This window comes from Protopterus annectens, chromosome 1.part0 (assembly GCF_019279795.1).
Source record: "Protopterus annectens isolate FY-2018-M chromosome 1.part0, PAN1.0, whole genome shotgun sequence".
Lineage (NCBI taxonomy): Eukaryota > Metazoa > Chordata > Ceratodontiformes > Protopteridae > Protopterus > Protopterus annectens.
The window spans coordinates 795881133-795897115 of record NC_056725.1 but is presented as its reverse complement, the minus strand read 5'-3'; positions in this window follow the sequence as shown (position 1 = coordinate 795897115).

Here is a 15983-nt window from a genome sequence, read left to right as displayed (position 1 = left end):
AAGGCACCCAGTATTACTGCTGCACTGGTTAAAACAGCACTGTCCAAGGCCAAGAATACAGCTTCTATGGGACCTGACAATATCCCTGACTGTATTATACATGAAATACAGAGTAAACTAGCACCTCACCTGTATGCTCTGTTCAATCACAGCCTCACCTCAGGCTTTGTCGCTACCGAATGGTGCACTGCTATAGTCATCCCTCTCCACAAAGAAGGAGTGACTACAGACCCTGGGAACTATCCCCCCATTAGCCTGATGAGTCTGATATGCAAAGCTATGGAACGTGTCATCATGGGCCTAATAAGCAAGGATATAGGGAATCTCCAAACTCTGGATCCCACACAGTTTGGTTTTGTGAAGGGTAGATCATGCCTGCTCAACTTGGTCAACTTCTTTGAGTCAGTCACCAGAGCTGTGGATGAAGGCAAGGTGGTTCATACAGCCTACCTTGATCTGGCCAAGGCCTTTGGTACCATTCCCCACTCAGGAATCATAGAAAAACTCACTAAGCTAGGCATCAACCCCTATATCACTAAGTGGCTTGCAAACTGGCTCAAAGAAAGAACCCACAGTGTGAAAGTAGCTGACTCCAAGTCAGAATGCCGACCAGTCATGAGTGGAGTCCCACAGGGTTTGGTCCTGGATCCTCTCCTGTTTGGTATCTACTTCTCTGAAGTCCAGGCCAACAAGAAGGGACTCTGGCTGACACAGTCTGCAGATGATTGCACGTTGGGAGCTATTATTAACTCCCTGAGTGATGTTGACATCCTACAGAAAGGCCTCACTGAAACCAACGACTGATGTTAGAACCATGGCCTTAAGCTCAATACCAAAAAAAAAAATGTGTTGTCATCCCCTTTGGAAAAAACCCAGTTTCCATGAATTACCACATCGATGGTAGTCCACTGAACACAGAAGGCATTATAAGAGATCTGAGAACACAGGTTGACAGCAACCTCTCTTTTGACCACCACATTGCCACTGTGGTCAGAAAGTCCTTCTATGTGGCACATCTCATTACTAAGGGTTTTGCATCCAGGAAGAAAGAGGTCATTGTCTCCCTCTACTCTTCCCTCATTAGGCCACTCATTGAGTACAATGCCCCATTTGGCATGTACCTCACTAAACACCTTCAACAACTGGGGAGGCCACAAAAGTACCTCACAAAGAAGATCCTAGGCCTTAAACATTTGTCCTATATGGACAGACTAAAAAAAACTCCAACTATTCTCTGTCTCATATTGCCTACTTAAAGGCGATCTCTGCTTGACTTACAAAGCCATGTCTGACCCAGTTCTGTTAGAAATGCTACATCTAAAGAAATCCCAATCCTTCCACACCACATGCTCCAGAGACCTCAACCTCATTACCACAATCAACAGAACATGCTTGAGGGACAGGTTCATAACCCAGAGACTGCCCATGCTATGGAATAGACTTCCCATACATGTTAAGCAGAGCACCTCACTGGCCTGTTTCAAGAGAAATCTTAATGTGTGGATGGGAAATAGAAAATTCAGCCTGGGATCACTCCAGTGGTTTTACTCGACAGAGGCACTGTGAACTAAGGTTGAGTGGCATGATGCTAGGGTAATCCTATGGGCTAGGCTTGTAAAGGCTAAAAGGCCATTAGCCTAGTACACAGCTATGAACCTATGAACCTATTATGTGTTCCACTTTCCGTGGTGGACCTGTCTTTTGCAATGTCCTATGACATGTTATTTGCAGAAAGTGTCATGTCAGTAGTCCTTCATCACATCTCTTGCAGAGACTTACTATGGCCACTAACAGCATTTATGTCCTACACATGTCCCTTCCAAATCTGATCCTGAAAATGCTTACCTGTGACACACTTGCCAGGAGGAAACTAGCATGCATGAAAAGGGTCTACAGTAGTCTGTCATTCTCCTGCTGGTGAACTGCTTTAGATGCTACATCCCTTGGATGAATATGTCAGCATCTGCACAGCTGTGGCCAATACATGTCAGTCGGTGAGTGCATATGGTATGTTGTGAGGTTCACACATGTGTGACTACAACCCCACTTTACAATCCTGCTTATCAGCTGCAGTTAGTGTTTTGCACCCCCCAAATATCTTATCTGTAGCTATGGCCACAGCGTCTCACACTCGTTTTACTTCTTGATATCACTTGTACTTAGTGCTTTGCAAAGACCCCACACACACACATTTGTATACTGTAGCCATGCCTCAGTAGATGGCTGGAGAAACTCATAATCCAGTACATCTGATGATCAGCATTTGCCCCCCCCCCCAACCACAGGCAGATGGCATAGTGTCACATCAGTGTCAAGGGTTCCCAATTACACATACACCATAACCATAGGTTCATAGGTTCATAGGTAGGTACTAGGCTATTGGCCCTTGGGCCTACACAAGCCTAACCATAACAATTCCCTGGCTATTGCTTCCCACAAATATTTACTTTCCTGGACCCCTGTCCAGCAGGGCTACTGATGTGATCCCCAGGGTGAATTTCCTATCTCCCATCCAATCGTCAAGGTTCCTCTTGAAGAGGGCCATTGAGGCGCTCTGTCTGACATGTATGGGCAGCCTATTCCAGAGTATGGGGAGTCTCTTGTTCAGGAACCTATCCCTCCAGCATGTTCTATTCATCGTGATGACAAGGTTAAGATCCCTGGAGTGTGTGGCTCAGAGGGATTGAGATTTCTTTAAGTGTAGCATGTCCAACAACTCTGAGTTTGACATGGCCTTGTATGTTAGGCAGAGATCACCTGTGAGTAGGTGATATGTGACAGAGTATAGCTGGAGTTTCTTTAGACAGTCAGCATAAGGCATCTGCTTTAGGCCTGTGATTCTTTTTGTGAGGTATTTCTGCAGCCTTTGTAGTTGCTTTCAGATGTCTTGTGAGGTACATACCAAACAGGGCATTGTGTTCTATAATGGGTCTAATGAGGAATGAGTACAGAGGGACAATGATCTCCTTTTTCCTGGATGAAAAGCCCTTAGTTATGAGGTGTGCCATGTAGAAAGATTTTCTAACTGTTGTGGCTATGTGGTTATCAAAGGTGAGACCACTGTCCACCTGTGTCCCTAGGTCTCATCACACTTTCTGTGTTTAGTGTACTGCCACCTGTGCGGTAGTTCACAGGTATGTGTTTTTTTCCCAAAGGGGACAACTATACATTTGTTTGGCATTTAGCTTGAGCCCATGGCTCTGGCACCAGGAATCTGTTTCGGTAAGACCCTTTTGCAGTATATCCACATCTTTTGGGGATTCAGTAATGGCTCCCAGCTTACAGTCTTCTGTGAACATTGTAAGCCAGAGTCCTTTAGTGTTGGCCTGTACTTCAGAGAAGTAGATACCAAACAAGAGTGGTCCCAGGACAGAACTCTGCAGTACACCACTTGTCACTTGTCTGGAGCTGATTATGGAGTCAGCTACTTTTACAGTGTGTGTTCTGTCAGTAAGCCAGTTTGCAACCCATTGAGTGATGTAGGGATTAATGTCCAGCTTAGTAGGTTTATCTATGATTCCAGAGTGGGGGATAGTGTCGAAAGCCTTGGCGAGGTCCAAGTAGGCTCTGTGAACCACCTTACCCTCGTCCACGGCTCTGTAGACTGATCCAAAGAAGTCGATCAGGTTCAGGAGGCAAGATTGGCCCTTCATGAACCCAAACTGGGTAGCATCCAGTGTTTGAAGCTTGCCAATGTCTTTGTTTATAAGTTCCATGATAATACGTTCCATGGCTTTGCAGATCAGGCTCGTCAGACTGATGGGATGGTAGTTCCTGGTATCCAAAGTGGATCCCTCCTTGTGGAGTGGGATGACTGTAGCTGTGCGCCATTCTGTGGGCATGAAGCCTGAGGTGAGGCTATGATTAAACATGACACATAGGTGAGGTGCCAATTAATTTTGTAGTTCATGCAGGACACAGCCCGGGATGTAGTCTTGTCCCATGGATGCAGTATTCTTGGCTTTGGAGAGTGCGTTTTTACCTGAGTGGCTGTGATTACCGGAATTTGGCATTCTTTTGGTATTGAGATGGGCCGTTTAGGGGGTGAGAGGGGGGAAAGTTGGCACTGAATCTATCTGCCAGGATATTGTCAATATCCTTGTGATCAGGATATCTACTGCCATTCTGCTGTAGCTCAGAGCAGATCTGAGTACTGCCATTTAGATTCTTGACATAGCTATAGAATGCCTTGTGGTTGTCTTTGGAATCTTTGGCAATTTTATTTTCGTAACTAGCTTTGGAATATTTTATGAGGGGTCTCAGCTTTGTACTGAGGCTGGTGAGGGAATTTTTTTGAATCCTGGGTTCTACCTCTTTTCTGCAACAGTTTCTTCCTTCTGTTGTACATCTTGTTTATGGCAGGGGACCATCAGATTGTCTTCCTTTTTTTAGAGGACAGCGTCTTGGTTCTATTTGAGATGGCTTGGTCCATGCACGACTGAATGTGCTCGTACAGCACCTTAGTATAGGATTCAGCAGTTGAACTTCCAGTTCCCATCTGCATTAGTGTCATGAAGTTTGTTACTTCTGACTTGAGAAGCATGAAGTTGGCTTTGGAGAAGTTTTTTTTACAGAGGTTTCCTTAAAGGGGTGGGGGTGGGGGTGGGATGTGGATGTTAAAAGTGATTAGCTTATGGTCTGATCTGACCAATGAGCAAGATCCAGCACTAGGTGACCTAGGCAGTTGCCTAGGACCTGGTGCTGGCTGGGGAGGGAGGGGTCCGTGCCCGGTGCTGACATTAAATATTAGAAAAAATCTCTCTTAAAACATTCATGCTTGCACGGAACAGATATACATGTGTGCACAGTAGAGATTTGGACATCAGCAGCACATACATTTACATACCCAGATTTTGATGTAAAACCTGTTGCTCTGTTAATTTTTTAAGTTTTACAGGATAGTTTGCTCTTACCTGCCTCCAGTTTTGCAGAACATCTTCGATTTTTGCCTCATATTTATGCCCTGCCCTATCCGCTAGACTCCTCAGTAGTCCCCTGGACTGTAAGCCTAGTAACTTGTAACAATGAACCACAGTAGTTATAGTGTAAAGGAAGGAAATTAATTGTAGTAAACATTAGCATCATCATCACATGAGCCATGTCCTTTGGATGTTACTCCTGCTTTTCTTGTTCTGTTGAATGCTGGCAGTGCATTTATTACTTAGCTGTGAATACATTTGACAGCATGAAGTCTATTACTTTAATTTTAATATTTTAACTATGAATACATTTTTATTTTGCTTTATTGCAGGCACACATGCATGAAATACAGTGTGTTTTAGCAGCAACCTTGTGTCTAGTACTTAGTGCAGGTGAATAAAGCTATGAGCTGTTAGAAGAGCTGTTTCCTGTAGTATATGGTTTAATTCCCTCAGCCTTCATTTGTATTTTATGTATCTGCCAAGTTATTTCACCAGGCTGTACTCCTAGGCTGCTCATGAAAAGGGCTATCCCAGGCTGTTAACAAATGCATTGCACATTTGTCTTTTGAATTCCTACACGTTCACATAGATGTTAATTAGCACTGTACTTCACTATATACTATTTGAGCATGAATCTCGGCACTTCTCTTGCTGTTGAATGGGATGGCAGATGCATTTTCACTAAATGTAAGTTTTAAGGAAAGAGAAGTGCATTGTTTCTCATGATAAAGTGTATTCAATGAGAGAGTGTTTTGTTTTGTTAAGGAAATGGCTGCCAGTGTTTTTCAGTAAAATTTGAAATCAAAGTTTTAAATGAAACCACATCATTGCAATAATTGTAAAAGTAAAGAAAAAATAGTATGTATGCTGACAAGTTTGAATAGTGTTTATGGTAATTAGAGAGAGACAGCCAAGTAATGGGATATTAGTATAGCTAGCAGAGGCATGATTCATTACCCTGCACAGAGCCCCATTTCTCCACAATATGGATCTGTTGACTCTGGAAATTTATTACAACAATGTAGTGTAATTAACCATTCTTCAAGTAGGTCAGACCTGTACTGAGTGATGTAAGACAGGATAGTTATTTTTGATAACAGAAAAGAAATAGGCTGGTCAAAGATGAGATATAGATGTCCTGCAAGCATTTAAGCACCCCCCCAAAATCAAAAAATAGTATGTTGCATTTAGTAATATTTCAAATTTTTGTATAATGTGTTGGCTGCTGCAGCATTTATATTGTCTTTAAATTGTTTTCCTTTATTTGTTCATTCATCTTGAGAATGAATTCATTAATATGCCTGGACTGTGTACTATAGTGTAAACATTCTGCATTTTGTAGTCTAAAGATTTTGAATTTTAGTAATATATTTTTTGCAATACCTTCTTTACAGCCCCTAACACCTGCAAAGGAGTTGACATTTGTCAGGTGAAATACGCTGCATTATTTAGAGTGGTGATTAGAATCATCTGATCTTCCGCATCCATTATGTAATTACTGTGCATATTACTATGATACAGTCTTCTCTACAATACTGTATTATAAAGTATATCAGCATTTAGTTAAAAATTGTAACTTTGGCAGTTAATGCAGAGGACTAAGCTCCAACGCTTCCTGTGACAAGGATGCAGTATTTGAATCTTTCCACCTTGATTTACCTATTATGTGACATTGAGCAAGTCAATTAACCAGACAGTGCTTTGGAGCAATTGGGAATCTGGGCTAGGATCTTTAATGTCTCCAAGACTACATGCCTAGTAACTATGAATCTATTTTCATTGTTTGCCAGCCATTCATTATTGCACAGCTGATCTAGTTTTGGAAATGTTATGACAATATCATCAGCACACCATTTTTTAAATGTAGCATACGTAATTTATTCCTCAATAGCAGCAGACACTCCCCTGGATTTACTATTCATTTGTGCAGGACTAGCTAAATCCTGCACGGAGGCAGACGTTTAGGAGCAGGACGGCAGAGCGCCATGTATATTTATAAAGGCACTCTGCCTGAGCTCCTAATCTTACACAGAGTATGTAAGAGTGCAGGGGGTGTGTCTGAGAGCAGAGCTCTCAGAATATACACGCCCCCACAATGAAAAATAGCAGAAAGACCAAAGAAATGAGTGAGACCGCTCATTGGTGTCCGTATATCCCCAGCAACATTCCCCCATGTGTACAAGAGCAATAGTAAATACAAATAAAATGAACAAACCTTTTTTTTTTTATTAAGAAACCGATTAAAGCTAACCATAGGTGCGCAGGTGTGCCCATTGCTTAGCTACAGTTAATGCAGCTTAAATGGCTGAAGAGGATAACAAGGAAGATATATGCAAATGAAGCAGTATGGCAAAAGTGTAATGGGCAGAGCATTCGCCTTACGAGCAGGCATTCCCGTTACGGGTCCCATTGCAGCACATTCCATTTTCCATGTGAAATCACTTTATGGACATTGTTTTGCTGTATAACCTGCTAAATAACATATATTTGTGAAATGGAGTACTGCATTAAATGCATATGTGAGGTGTCAGTGTCATAATGTTGCAAAGTCCCCAGATACGTACATGTGCCCCATACAGTAGATGTACACAGGAATCATGGATACAAATGGAAGGTAAAATGTGTAATGAATGACAAATCCATACAGCTTCCAAATCCCCCACCTTCCCAAGAACCATTAGATATTACTGTCTAAATCAGTGCAATTGTAAGTGGGAGTAAGTACTAGTAAGCAACTGTAAGCACCAATAAGCACTAGTAAGCAAGTTAAAGCCTGTTTGCATGGGGGTAAGCAATGTGCACACAGGTAAGCAATTTAGAAGCTAACTCTCTGTAAGCATATTTAACCAGAGGTTAACATTGCTTACCCTCGCACAAACCTGTGCAAACCCACTTATAACTGCTCAAAAGTGCCTTAATCATGCTGTATTCAATGGCCCTTGTTCTGCCCATCAACAAAATAAACAGCCTTGTAGGTTTTGAACCCAGGACCCTATACACGATAGTTACAGTAGTTAACCACCAAGGCATCACAGCAGTACAGAAGAATGAGGTATCACCAAATAAGTCCTCACTATAGTAAAATCAAACAGAACCTGTGAAAGGAATCAGTATGCAGTCATATGTTCCATAACCCACTACATAACATAAATATGTGAACTGGAGTACAGCAGTAAGCCCAGATGTGAGATATAAGTGTAATAGAGTGGTGAAGTCCCCAATAAAACACAAGGACGCCATATAGTGTACGTACACATGAATCATGGATACCAGGCATATATATAAGATGTAATGAATAATAAATCAATGCCAAAAAGAAAATATAATGCAAAGTCTAATGTAAGCAACACTAAGCACTGCACAGGCTGGCTTAGGAGGTGTAAGCAATGTGTAGGCCAGTTAACTCAATGTGCCCAGTGTTATATACCTTTAAACAATGCCAACCTTAGGTAAGCAGGTTTGCCCATAGTCTAGCCTTTTCAAAACTGGTTATCACGGAAGAGTGCAGGAAATCGGCCCTACTTAAACCCAACAGGCAGGAATACATCTCATAACTGGTTGTAGCTTCTCCTTGCAGGCACAATGGCAGTAAGGGGAGAAGGTGTGCGCTTCCGGGTGCAGCGCTAGTGCATCCAGGAATCTAGAGTCATGGCAGGACTCCTTATCAAAGACCATGAGCAGAAACTGCTGCAGGGCCAGTACCAGGGTTCCCAATATACGGTGGAAGCCAGGGACCATCTCGCCCATGACCTCACCAGTGCCACTGGCATACCCCGAACTGGAGAGCAGGTCAGGCATCACTATGCTGACCTGAAGCGGTGTAAGGGGGACCCCTTGAAGCAGTGGATCTAAGAGGATAGAACGGCAGGGGTTGCCCCAGCAAGTATCACTCCACTATGTGTGTAATAATTGCCAGCTCATGTATATCATAGATAGGTATGGCTAAATATTTGTCTTATGTCCTCCACAGCTGCAAGTGAGTGGGCCATGAATGAGGAAGCCCATGGAAGTCACCTGGAGAGGTTGCAAAGCAAGGCAGGTCAGTAATACTCTTGCATGTACTGTCATAGGAAATAAATATAAAACTATTAGTAAATTAATTGCCTGTATAAGACCTGTATTGTGTAAGGCAAGTACTGCATACACTGGAGAATATGGCAGGAAGAGTCTCATATAGTTTGCATGCAAGTAAAAGCATAATAGCCTGACAATAAAGGTCTAACTGCTGGACTGCATGTGTATACTCTCGTATCATATGGTAATGTAGATTTGCAATCACGTAATAGTACTGTTGTATTAAGCACTGTTACCCACACTGTGCACCATAAATATAACGTGTAGGAATGCCTGTATATGACTGCTGTAATCCCCAGAGGCCATTTAGTACAACTGAGAGACACATAGACAGAAAACAGGGAAAAGGCAGACAACAAAATCTGAATAGCACATGCAATTGAGACATGAACTGTTGTACTTTTAGCACACATAGCCATGGTTCGAATCCTGGCAGTGGTAGTAGTCTGCATACAGAATCATACCCCACAACTGTACAGATATGTCCAGAATGTCCAGTAAAGTGGCCCATATCTGTTGCCTGTCAACCTGTACCCCTGGGAAATCAGTGGGATGATCCCAGATGTATAGGCAGCAAACAGAAAATAAAACTGATTGACACACATCTATGAGAACAAAGCTGGCACACTAGCAGCTCCCCCAAACCTTATGCGAGTAAGAAGCCATGTATGTCTCATTTACACCCCCATGTTGTCAAGCTGTGGCCAGAGTGTGTACAGTAACAGAGTGAGATGTATGTGCATAATAGTAATGTGGAATCTGGTACTGTGTGTGGCAACATTCAGGTAGTGCTAACAAACATTCCTCCCACAGGTCTGTCAGATACCAACACTGTGCCCAGAAATACAACAATGATACCCTGTACTGGTACTGTTTACTTTGGTAGTGTATGGCATTGGGACTGATGCAGTTGCTCTGAATAATAAGGTATTACTCATCACTGTCATCCACACTGTCCTACAAAATATAACTTTCTAGGAAAACCTGTATGAGTGTCATAATACAAGGTCAGAATGCAAAACCACAGGAGAATTATAAGGCAGGAGACAGATAGGAGAGATACAGCATTATCTATATAGCACACACAACTTTGGACAGTGTATAAGTTGTAGCAGACACAGCCATGGTCTGAATCCTGGGAGTGGAAGTAGGCTGCATACAGAATCATACCCCACAACTGTACAGATAAGACTAGAATGTCCAGTATCTGGGCCCATATCTGCTGCCTGTCACCCTGTCCCCCTGGGAAGTCTGTGGGATGATCCTAGATGTTTAGGCAGCAAACAGGGAATACAACTGATTGTCACATATCTATGAGAACAAACCTGTCACTCTAGCAGCTCCTGAAACTGTTATGAGAGTAATATGCCAAGTATGTCCTATCTACACCCCCATGTTGTCACGCTGTGACCAGAGTGTGTACAGTAACAGAGTAAGATGTATGTGCATAATATTAATGTGTAATCTGGAACTTTGGCAGCATTCAGATAGTGCTAACAAATATTGCTCCCACAGGAATGTCGGATAAGAACACTGTGCTGAGAAATAAAAATCTTGATACCCTGTACTGGTACTGTTTACTCTGGTATTGTATGGAATTGTGAGTGTTGCAGTTGCTCTGAATAATAAAGCATCACTGATCACTGTCACCCACACTGTGCTACATAATATAGCTGTGTAGGAAAGCATGTATATGTGTGTGGTAAGTCACTAAAGGTTGAAAAGGGCAATAGTCTAGATATGTCCCGGTACACCTGCATGTGGTCAAGACATGGCCAGAGTCTATGCAGAAAGAGATGGACAGCTATGTGCACAACATCAACCCAGAATCTGGGAGTATATGTAGAAACAGTTAGTTATTGTTAACAAACATTTCCTCCACAGGTATATCAGGTAAGAGGTGTATACTGCAGGTAAAACCAGTTCATGTATAATGATGACGACAGCCATATCACTGACCAAACTAAGGCTATAGGGTAGTGTAGTAATATTTGTAAGGTACAGATAACAGCACTGACTAGGAAAGTAATGTGGACTACAGGAATATACTAGTTGTTAACTGACATCCCCCCCCCCACCATATCTCCAACAATAAACTACATTCTCACCTCAACCGGTATGTAATGACTCCACTGTTCTGATTATGTCCTATTGGTTGATAAATATTTAAATTTGTTTCCATGCATGTGCTATATTGAATTATTGTGCCATCAATGTACCTGCATGCTGTTGTTATTACCACTGTGGTACCATATATGCATGTGTTACATTTGCTATGCAACTGTTCCATATCTGGTGTCTGGGTTAATAGGAATATCTATGCATGCTGTTATACCTAACCGTGGAATGTGTTGACTATTACTAACCTAATATGATGATAAAATCTAAACACTATAGCACTTTTGGGAAGGCCAGTCCCAGCAGACCCACCTGTCCCACCTCAGCTGGCCATGGCACCAGGCACCAGCATGTCTGGGGCCCAACCCAGGACCTTCTTGTTCGTTGGTCCTGCACCACCTTTGGGTGGAACTGCCTGAGGGGATGGGGCTCACCCCCCCTGGGGGTGGGCACAGACAGGAACCTGTTACCCATCCCCAGGTCTGGGTCATGGTGCATAGTGAGCTCAACCAGCAGTTAGTTGATCTGCTACAGCTCAAGGGCCATGTGTCATGACTAGAGGGTCAGCCCAGCTCTGCGACTCAGCCCCCATCACAGCCACCTTCAGGGCTGTGAAGGTGCAGTGATGACAGCCCATAGGGGGGGGGGACCTCAGTCCCACTGTTTCCACTAGGGGGTTCATGGGCTTCTGAATCCCCAACACTCCTCCCCATCAAGGTGTTTTCCCCCACATGTGTCATATACCACCCCTGTATGTGTCTTGTTTGTCTTGTCTGTTACTCAACCTACTCAACCTAGCTCCCCAAATATACCTACTATCCCTCCCCAACATCCCACTCTCACCTATAAAAAAGGGCAATCTGTTCCCAAAAAAAAATCTTGCCCCATACATAGCTGTCCATTTGGCACATGTGTCCACTGGACACGTAATCTGGTCTAATTGGCATCACAACTTATTATTGTTGTCCTCACCCCTCTCGCAGGGGTTTGAGTGTCCAAATCTACCTCCAAATTCAGTGTATATGCACAGCTGTTGCTGAAGAAGAAATGGGCAGCTATGAACCTTCCCTACACCCATCCTGCACATCCCTAGCTATTTTCCCTACTGTCATTCCCTCTTTGTGCCCCCTTTTCACCACTTTCCTATCAACCCTTTTTTCTTCTCTTTTAAAGAAATTAGCACAGGGGTAAGAGAAAGTAAGCACTTTTAAGCAGTAGTAAGCAGGTTTAAGCCTGTTTGTGTGGGGGTAAGCAATGCCTACTGTAACCGGAAGTTAGCGTTGCTTACCTCTGTGCAAACCCGAGCAAACCCACTTAGAACTGCTTAAAAGTGCCTTCATCTCTTTGTATCCAATGGCCCTTGTTTTGCCCAGCAACAAAACAAACAGCCTCTGCAAGGCTCGAACCTAGGACCCTGCACACAATAGCCAAATTGATTTACCAATAAGCCATGTCAGATATACATAACCCTGCTGTTTTCACAAACATATCATCCAGCCCAGTCATTCAACAGTACAAGGAATGTCTTCCAACATGTAGATGCATGTGTGTGTGTATATATATTAATATCTAAATAGATATAGCATATCTATATATGTATGTATATAGTTATATATATATATATATATATATATATATATATATATATATATATACACACACACACACACACACACACACACACACACACACACACACATATATATATAAATATACACACATATATATATATATATATATATATATATATATATAAACATATATACATACATATGCATACTTCTATAGATATATATGTCTACATCTATATGTGTATATATATATATATATATATATATATATATATATATATATATATATATATATATATATATATATATATATATATATATATATATATATATATATATATCTATATAGGTATATATGGACATACATCTGTAGATAACAACAGGAACATAACAAAAACATATATGTCCACATGCGCCATTAATGGGGTTGAGAGGCCTGAAACAACATATGTCTTGTATGAATAGATATTCCCCTCACAGCCAGACACTTGTTCCCTGCAATACACTACCAACTGTTGCAGATCCCATAACTAGGACCTGACACGACATGGGCACAAGATGTTAACAGTACTCCATCCCACGTTATGATGTTATGTCAGGCTGGTATCAGTATCATATCATGCAGTGCAGTCTAGCTCCCATAGGGAATGTACAGTGTGGAAGCAATCAACATCCCTAGGACACACGCACACATATATATATATATATAGGTTTACTATCAAATTGTCGATCTCGTTTTGTGCGACGCGCATTGCCCGAACGTGGAACTGCGAACGTCACTACACCGATGCCCAGATGTGCGAACGGCAAAATCTTGCCCCCATCCGACCCATGGTAGCATGGGTGTGGAGGTGTTGCATGGCCGGTAATGTCGATCGTTGGAGTTTCGCGGTTTTGGTTCGCTATCGAAACGGTTTCGGTGTTTCGGTTCACGCAAACGCAGCGATCGATCGTCCGTTCGCACGGAGTGCATTTGAACAGTAATATTTATATATATATATATATATATATATATATATATATATATATATATATATATATACATATATATGTAACTACACATACACACGCAGAGATATGTCTAGTAAGATACATATGTAGAAGGTGCACACAATATGGAACAGCCACTATGCCTACAGTTACCACCTTACCAACTGGACACTGTATGAGCCACCCATACAAATGACAATCGTTGTCTGCAACATATACCCACAAAGAGGTCAAAGGATATAACACCACACACAGGTTTGCATACATGGGAAAGCTTTATTTGTGTACTATTACAGTTGTATATGCCATGTCATATAGCTGTTTAGACACTGACATCCATATAAACAGAGTAATGCAACTGAGAAACAGTTATACTAATACAGTAGTCTGGAAAGGTTTACAAATATTGCTGTCCAGGCTGAAGACTTCAAGTAGTACAATAGTAAAGACAGACTGGGCCACAGGATACCAAACAATCAACAGTAAGTAATGCAGATGTATAGTTCAGCAGCCTCTATATGCACTCTGTACACAATCCCTAGTGGGTAAAGACCTCAGCTGACACAATGGGATGTAACCGTTACATAACAAGGCATAACTGACACCATCACAAGCACATTGACAAACAGAACAGTCTGTATAGCAGGAGGCAGTAGGCCTGCATTTACCCAAAGTGGATTGTATGGTAATGTACAGCCAGATACCTTAAGGCAGCTTACCCCTGATACCCCCACATGTTGTAACAGCTTAGGTTAGTTATGGTGCATCCCCCCTAGACTCAATAATACAGGGCCATATACCACAGTTCCATACACTGGCCTCTGAACTGCATAAGGGCACACATGTATTGTGTAGGTGAAGTCCACACATATATATGGCCCCAACCCCTTAGTATGTGTGGGGGACACAACATCAGTGGACTGATGGCAGGAATGGCAGCATGACATACTCACAGCCCACTACAGAACAACCCCTGACAGCATGTCATATGTGCAAAGCCTGGTATGTAGGTGGAGGACAGAGGCTGGAACACAGGCCCATATGTGGAAAACTGTTGTCATACACTAAGCAAGTCGCTGGTGTTACAGGATAGTCTGCAACATACCCTTAATCAGGAATATGAAGTTATAAACAGAAATGGATGCAGCCATGTACTGATAGCACTCAGCACACACACTGCCAGTGAAATATCTGACACAAGACCTGTGTGGTGGACAGACAAAACCTAACATGCACACCTCTGGCCATCAAGAGGATAGGCCCACAGTTGATAGCTACGCAGATAGACTGCATTCCAAGTTAAACTGGCATGTACACACAAACCCTGTATCACCGGTGCTATACAATGCGTACAGCAACTCTATTCACACTCTGTCTGTAGTTCTGGAACCTCCTACAAATATGTAGCTTCCCTGAGTGTGCAGGTTCTCCTGTAAGAGGTAATGCTACCTACTGTCTGTAACACTGATGCCCAGACACAGGAAGGATGTCCATCACACAGGAAAGGTAAAGAGACCACGCCCACGTGATGTAGGGATTTATAGTAGGTGGTTGCCATGACAGTGGTAATTGGAAGTACTACACAGCAAGCTGCATGCAGGCAGCAAGTGGAGGACACTGATTGGTGCAGAGGTCAACACCTGATTATGTGCATCACCTACAAAAGCCATGCTGCAATCTATTCAAAGCAGCTCAATCCATTTACTGGAGAGATACAGAGAGAGAGCGAGAGAGAGAGAGATAGTGAAAGTGAATGTGGAAGCCAAAGCCACAGCAAAAAAAAAATAAATAAATAAAACAATATTGACATCCAGCAAACTATCCAGAACAGACATCATTCCTACAACAGGTATGTGAAGTATATATGCATGTAATTGAATGTAGTACTTGGTCCATAATAATGGGATAGATGAGGTGTAATGATTTATATGTGCCAGTGTTGTAATAATGCTCAGCTGAACAACTGCTATGGACAATAGTGTCTGTCCCTGTGGGTAGTGGGCCATAGCCATCAACTGTGCAGATCAGCACTAGCTAACAATATGTAAGGTATCATAGTGTGTTGTGTAATGGGAAGTATGTATATTACGTGGCCAATAGCTGGTGCTGGAAGAAATGTCATTATGATGGACACGTGGGATCCACAGCCCATCCCTTGCGGGATACTCAGGTTAATGTATAATGCAGCATGCAGGAATGCCATAGGTGTGTAATAGGGTTACCTGCAATCTGGTCCTACATATATCCTCCTAATGTCAGGCTGTTTCCATATGTGGCACATGTATGTGTTGTAGCATGGCAGAACAGT